We start from the raw sequence: 8,037 nt of genomic DNA, 5'->3' as shown, positions 1-8,037 counted from the left end.
GCGGTCACCACAGCAGGCTTGGGGCTCGACCCAACCACAGAGGAAGGAGGGGAGCAGGAAGGAAGAGTCCGGTCTGGGCCTAAACTGGGCCCTGTAGCGAAGGCTACAGATCCCAGTCTTCCAGGACGGTCCGACTCAGGGGCCTGGTCGCCCACCCCATGAGCCTGGGTAAGAGAAGTCGTGTCATCATCCATGCAGCAAACAATATCAAAAGTTTGGGACCTGGAACCAAGAGATACCACCTACCAGGGCTGCCATGGAGGCCGAGCGCGGGCCAGTGCAGAGTGTGTCGTCCCCAGCGGTGCTCCCCCTTTTCAACAGGGGAGTCCTACTACATCGTCCATTCTCCCACACTGATGCTAAGACCCCATTCCCTCTATCGCCCCAGCCTGGACACCCAACCATCCACTCTGGGCGGCCCCTCACAGGCGACTCCTCCAGCGGGTGGTCCGATGGTTCATAAGGCCCCTACGTGGTGCCCTTCAGCACGTCCACCACCCAAAAAGGGGCAGGAGAGGGGGCAAAGGCAACCTACACCGGTCACAGGGAGGTGTACGTGAGCCCCTCACCACGGCAAGGAGGCACCACAGAGGGGGTTAAAAGGGTCAATACCAGTCATCTTGTACTCCAGAAATTATGAAACTTGACAGCAATAATAAGTTTTTAAACTCAAATATACTTTTATTGTTTATTATCAAGACAAGTTGAGATACACAACTGTTATCAATCAAACCTTTATCTGTATACAAATCATGGAATACATTCTTAAGGAAAAGAACATCACTTGTGATACAGAAATCACAATATCATGATACATTTAATGAACAAATCCACAAAGGCCGTAATGAGGGTTCAAACTTGTGTCCGGGCTAAGATGCACGCTAAGGTCCGACTAAGGCGCTTCCGGGATCATCCAGGACGTAAGTAAATCAGTACAGCCACGATGGGTCGCACCGCTGCGGCCAGATCACTTCGCCGCGACACCCACACAAGCAACGCCATATTCAAGTGGTGTTCCTGCCAAAGAAAAAAAAAAGATTGTCTATAATATTCTCTTTACTCCGAGTAAATACCTAACCTGTCCTCCGATAAAGAGCATCACTTTTTGCTCATATGCATCACACAAGGCCAAAAAATTTACAAGAAAATGAAAGCAACTCAAGAAAGTCTCCGTGGTGTAGTGGTAAGACAGCCTGGCGTTTCGCGAGCGCTATGTCATGGGTTCGTATCCTGGCCGGGGAGGATTTACTGGGCGCAATTCCTTAACTGTAGCCTCTGTTTAACGCAACAGTAAAATGTGTACTTGGATGAAAAAACGATTCTTCGTGACAGGGGATCGTATTCCAGGGACCTGCCTGAAACGCTACGCGTACTAGTGGCTGTACAAGAATGTAACAACTCTTGTATATATCTCAAAAAAAAAAAAAAAAAAAAAAAGTGATGTACCGTCCCATTTTCTGTTTTGGAGCCTCTGGTAGGGTAGGAGAGACTACTTTAAATTGACCGTTTTCTTGACATTGTGAAACCTTTGGAGGATGGCCTGAAACACCATCCATCCCCTGAAACCGGGTAATGATGATCACTGTTATTTATTACCTGAGGCAAACTTACATTACTCTATAGTGTGCCCAAAGTATGGGCTTTGGGCACGTGTGTTACGAACCAAAATTCCTCGCCTGAGCACGAAGCCGTGAAGTTCACGCCATCTGTGAGTCCGCTCCCATAAATCACACAACATGGACAACGCCATCTAGTGATGACGAGAGATGCCGGCAATAAGTGCTAGATGCCTGTCCTAGTTGGCTCGTGATGTAGCCGCTGCTGACCTCTGGTGAGGTGGCGCTTAGAGTGAACGCCATCTATGGAGTGAATAGGTGGATGTTCGTGTCTAAGGTAGTAAGTGATGTTTCCTAGTGATCCCATGTAGTGTCCCCAGTGTCATGTTCACAGAAAATGGTACCATCCATTTTCTATGTGTGGCGGAGCAGACGCCAGAGAAGGTAAACAAGAGCGTACAGGACGCCCGCCAAGCTTGGTAGCTACTAGTCATGTATCAGTTTAACTATTAAAGTCAGTAACCAAGCGATGGCTTTATATCAACCCTACAACCAAGACTTCCTCAGTAACACACAAACACCACACCCAGTACTGATGACGTGTCTGCTTTCAGAGTCAACCTAGGACGGCTGTGAGGTACGTTGAATCAGTCTACCCAAGGCAGCCAAGGTCTCTTCACCAGTCTGCTTTGTAGAAGTTGTGAGCCACCCCTGGACGAACTCTGCTGAGTGTGTGATAGCCTGCGTGAGGAGTGGCAGTGACAGGATTCGCTGTCTCCGGGGCTGGCTGGTGGAAGAGACCACCCACTGCGGTGCCGACCGAGGAGAGTGAACAGCGAGTCACACGAGGCTCCTGCCTAGGGCTCGCAACCCTAGTAATAGTCATGGAGTGGCCTAACAGCGAGGCTGACTAGTACCTGCCAGCTACAGGCTGGACTGTGGTTGTAGGCCATCACAACGAGGCACCCAGTGGGTTGTAATTTGGCTGGCCTGTGGCCAGGGAAGATTCATCCTGGGTCCTGGGCGACGGAAGAGAAAACCAGGAAAAACTACCCAGAGTGAGCATCGCCAAGTATCCAGTGTCTTCAGAGGAAGACGAAGATGTAAATACTGTGTAGTAATAATTCCCTTTTGTGACTTTAATTTACATATGGTGGTGAGAAAGGAATATATATAATTAAGTATACTTGTGTATTTAATGTACCTCCCCTGTTGATTTTACTTGCGTTACGGAGCTCACCCCATGAAAGCCTCTACTAACTTGGTGCCGGATACCCAAAACACTAATACCATCAGAAAAGAACCCGGTTGCGTCCCAGTAGGGCCGTAACAACATGCTCTTAACAAATGAATCAAATTACATCCAAAAGATGTAATTTGTAAGTAATCCCCAGTAAGAGGGAGGAGGGGGGGGGAAAGAGGCCCAGTTGTTACAATGAGAGATGAAGCCACTCCATGTGATGAGGTGGTCATCATTGGGAGCTTGAGGCTCAACCCAGCCACAGAGGTGGGAGGGGGAGCAGATAGGGGTAGTTGGGACCTGATGGACCAAGCACTCACAAGTCAGGTAGTAGAAGAGCTCCCAGAACCCCATCAAGCAGGGAGAGTCAGGAGCTGCCTGATCTGGGACCAATGTAGTGTGGGCTACAGAGCCCAGCTTTCCATCACAGTCCGACTTGGGGGCCTGGTCTCCCACCCCTCACGTCATAGAAGTTAAAAAGAGGGTCAGATATCAGCATGAAAATGAATGAGTAAACATTTCATCAACAAACAAGGCCCCATACCCACCATGGAGCCACAATTAGAGGATAGGACACCCAACAAGACAAAGGCCCCCCCACCCCCAGGGGTGCACTGTAGATATACGCCATACAATCGCAACCATAGGAATCAACAGCCCGTCAAGATATAATGGAAGCTCAGCACGATATAACTGGGCTCAGCAATGAAGGAAATGATTGACAATAAAGGTGTCCTCTTGCTCGACAATGCTGAGTACCACAGTTTTACGGGTGAGAGGGTGTGCCTCCCCAAAAAACCAGTGTCTAAACAGAAGAAAACATCTGAAAGAATAATCAAGAATTGCAAAACGTCACAAGGAAATAGCAATTAAACAGGAGAATTGGGAAGGAAAAATTAAACTTAATAGGAAAAAGCATTCAGCACAATTAGCGAAGATGGCAGCAAGAGCATTAGGCTTCAAAAGGACAGAGGACACTGTCTCATGGAGCATCACACTCTACCATCCGCCAACCATGCCCCCTCATGATGGCAACGGGCTGGAAAGGGAGGGAGAGATGAGAAAGACGAGAGGGTGAAGTGATACTGCCCAGTGTAACACCAGGGTTAATAGGTAGAGTGGGTGAATTGGAATCATTCACAGAGACATACTGGAGCCTGTCACTAAGGTAAGACTCTAGGTATTGGAGGGATTAACCTCTTACTCTGTAATGTTGTAATTTAAGAAAGTTAATGTGTTAACAGTGTAAAAAAGTCTTAATGTAGGTCAACAATAATGTAGGGTACTCATTTCTTCCAAGAGCTGCATATATAATGTTAATCATACTAATCGGTGCATGATTGGTCCTTTTTTGGGCCTGAAACAATTATGGCAAGAACTAAGTAAATTTTGTTTTGCTAAATAAGATTAAGGCTGCTTGTAGATTAACTCTTTAAAATATTTTAGACAAAATCTGCAGTGTTGATATTGGTATATAATTGTTGACTTCAGTGAGATTGACACTTTAATGGACTAAGGTTACTCCTGCTTTTTTTCCCCTTAGAATATCAGGAAAGGTTTGGAGTTCAAATGATTTGTTGTAGAGCAATGAAATGGCTGGAGCTAAAAATCTAGAGGTGTCTTTGAAAATTAGGGTTGGTATGTGAACATATGGTATCTGTGCATGGGGTTCATTCATCCACTGCAAATTACCTGATGCTCATCACCACCCAATAAAAATCTGTTATCAGAACAATAAAACTGTCTTCAAACAACACATAGCCTCTCTGTTTAAATCCCTGAACATGCTAAATATACACTCGCTCTACACATTCTCTTGTGCTATTTACATGTACAAAACCTTGGTCCTAAATGCTACTCCTGATCTGAAACTCTCCATTGATAGATGTAATAGAACCAACGAGCACCACAACATATATAAATATCTCTGATATAAATTGACAGTCATGCTATTTGCCAGTTTGGATAATATAATTGACAGAGGATTATATGAATCAGGATAATATTATTGCTAATTAAGCTAATATAACTTTGAATCAGGCTTTTTCACCCACAGGGTTATTGATCAATGGAACTGACTACCCGCCAACGCCATAACTGCCAAAATGTGCTGAATTTCAAAATATACCTGGGAAAAATCAAGGAAAATTGGTGGGTGGGGGGGGGGGAAGGGAACCTTCAACAAGCTACCAGCTTCCCATTTTTATCGAGGCCACTAGGGTTAGTGGCCCTCAGGTAAATCGGGTAAAATATTATTCCAAGACAATTACAGCATAACTGATAAAGTTAGGCTAGAGTAATATAAATTTCTGGTAAATTTAGAGTGATGTAAATTTCTAGAGTAATATAAATTTAAATTTCATATTAACTTGACTGACAGTTATAAATGCCAATCTGCCTTCAATAAACTCTTCGATGAAATATTTATAATCAAGAGTATTATTCATAAATATGCCTAAACAAAAAATATAAAATAGACATCAGTTTGCATATGACTCTGATGAGAAAATTTCTTGATTAACCTACATTTCCCTATCAATCAAATGGTCTCATCTTAAGTACGTCTCAGACTGTCTTCTTCACCAGCACCAATGCTAAATAATATTACAACAATAATGTCCATAACTTAGCTACAGAGTATATTACATTTTAAATAAATTTTCACAGAGAACAAAAACAGAAAGCACATTATTATTTTCATAAATATGAAGAAAAATATTTAAAGCTTTGATTTATCTTTGCTAAACTAAAGAGATATTTCTATACTTATAAGCAATTTTGAATTTTCCTATAGTGACAGCTTCTCTAGTTCTTGCTTGGTCATCTAACTTTCATAAAAGAACAATATAATAAAATATCTTGATCTTACCTTTCATGGTGAAGTGTATTTCTTAAACAAAATAGAATTACCTTTGAAGAACATCCAACTGACATTGTGATAGCACACTGTTAGATTAAAGTTAAGTTAATATACCTGTATGTCCCTCATTATCCTTCAACATTCTCTTAATTACCTTCCACACTCTAATTGTTTAGCCTATTATCTGCATGTATCATTTTGTGCCTCTTCATATCACTAAGACGACTGAATCTCTTCCAACACTCTGGACATTCATGAGGTTTGTCACCTGAATGAACTAACATGTGTCTTACTATAGTTCCACGTTCTATAAATTTTTTGCCACACTCGGCACATTGAAAAGGTCTCTCATCCGCATGCACCATCATGTGACGCTTCACACTTACACCATGACTGAATCTCTTCCCACACTCTGGACACTCGTGAGGCTTGTCACCTGAATGCACTAACATGTGGCTTATTATATTTCCACGTACTCTAAATTTTTTGCCACACTCGGCACATTGAAAAGGTCTCTCATCCGCATGCACCATCATGTGACGCTTCATATGTCCATGCTCACTGAATCTCTTCCCACACTCTGGACACTCGTGAGGCTTGTCACCTGAATGCACTAACATGTGCCTTATTATATTTCCACGTGCTCTAAATTTTTTGCCACACTCGGCACATTGAAAAGGACTCTCATCCGCATGCACCATCCTGTGAGTCTTCATACTTCCAAGACGATCGAATCTCTTCCCACACTCTGGACACTCATCAGGTTTATCACCTGAATGCACTAACATGTGACGTTTCACATTTCCTGGACGAGTGAATACCTTCAGACACTGTGGACACTGGTGAGTCTTCATCTTCTTTATGACAGGTGCAGTTTGTGTGAAGGTTTTTCTCCCCCGGATGTTGGGAGAAGCGTCAAGGCTTGAATGTTGTTTCTTAGAGTTAGACTTGATGTGAGCACTTGGCGGTCAATGGTGGTGCTTCTTCTTTATGATAGGTACAGTTTGTGTCAAGGTTTTCCCTTAATGCTCGTGCTGGACATCACCGGCTGGCGCGCTGCTAAGATGGCGGCGGTTGTTTACCCTCTCATCACCTACGCGTTCCAATGTTTTTGTCTGGTTCCACATATCATTTTTCCTACTTCTTATTTTAGTTTATAACCGGTCATTTACAATTAACACTTGTATTTATATTCATGTTTTTCAATCAAAGAATGTGCTTGAAATTGTTTCTTTAAACATAAAGCCAAACGATTATACTTTTTGAAGGAAATAGCTCTCCCATAGTGGATGTGTTCCGAACCATAATGGAAACTGACCCAAGTATAGGATGAGTTAGCCCAAGTATCGCGTTTTCAAAAGGTCCGCCCGTGTTGGAAAAGACGAACGCTGAAAGAATATTGTTGAAAACATCTTGATAACTGATTAAACCAAAATTATGTATTAGTCAGAAGAAAGACAGAAACGCGATCTATATGTAAAACCTCTACCAGACAAATATTTTAAGTAAAACCGAAGATATTTGTAGTTGTATAAAAGTGGCAGTTTTCATCGCTCGTCGAGCTCGAAAACCGCAGCATTCATCTCAGAACCATGCCTATTTCACGCAGATTCCTTAATAAACGTAAGAGTTTTATATGTCACAAGAAAGACAGATATATAAGCTTCGTTCTAAATACCTTACCATGGGCATGTTGGTGCTGAATGTACAACACGAAAAAGCATAATTTTAATCTGAAAAAGTATCTTTTTTTAAAGAAATTAGGCGAAAATAAAAAGCTGGTGACGCCAAATCAAGTCGACGATCCAAGCATCGGTTAGGTTAGGTTAGGTTTGGTTTGGTTAAGTTAGGTTAGGTTAGGTTAGGTTAGGATAGGTTAGGATAAGAACATAAGAACATAAGAACAAAGGCAACTGCAGAAGGCCTGTTGGCCCATACGAGGCAGCACCTATTTATAACCACCCAATCCCACTCATATACATGTCCAACCCATGCTTGAAACAATCGAGGGACCCCACCTCCACAATGTTACGCGGCAATTGGTTCCACAAATCAACAACCCTGTTACTGAACCAGTATTTACCCAAGTCTTTCCTAAATCTAAACTTATCCAATTTATACCCATTGTTTCGTGTTCTGTCTTGTGTTGATACTTTTAGTACCCTATTAATATCCCCCTTTGTTATTTCCATTCACCCACTTGTAAACCTCTATCATGTCACACCTAACTCTTCGCCTTTCCAGTGAATGCAACTTAAGCTTTGTTAATCTTTCTTCATATGAAAGATTTCTAATTTGGGGAATTAACTTAGTCATCCTACGCTGGACACGTTCAAGTGAATTTATATCCATTCTATAACCCAGCAAACACAGAACGTTTG

At 42.7% G+C, this 8,037-nt stretch overlaps 1 long non-coding RNA gene across 1 annotated transcript; it reads right to left on the bottom strand.

Moving 5' to 3' along the window:
* Positions 1 to 676: 676 nt before the first annotated feature.
* Positions 677 to 6,724, bottom strand: LOC138352807 (uncharacterized). The gene is made up of 2 exons (XR_011222878.1): positions 6,478 to 6,724; positions 677 to 1,017 (listed from the first exon to the last, which is right to left on the bottom strand). It is a non-coding gene; the product is annotated as an uncharacterized lncRNA (long non-coding RNA).
* Between the last annotated feature and the right edge of the window lie 1,313 nt (positions 6,725 to 8,037).

Source organism: Procambarus clarkii, chromosome 55 (genome assembly GCF_040958095.1).
Source record: "Procambarus clarkii isolate CNS0578487 chromosome 55, FALCON_Pclarkii_2.0, whole genome shotgun sequence".
Classification (NCBI taxonomy): Eukaryota; Metazoa; Arthropoda; class Malacostraca; order Decapoda; family Cambaridae; genus Procambarus; species Procambarus clarkii.
The sequence above is the reverse complement of the archived record's forward strand: the minus strand, read 5'-3'. Positions and strand labels throughout refer to the sequence as shown.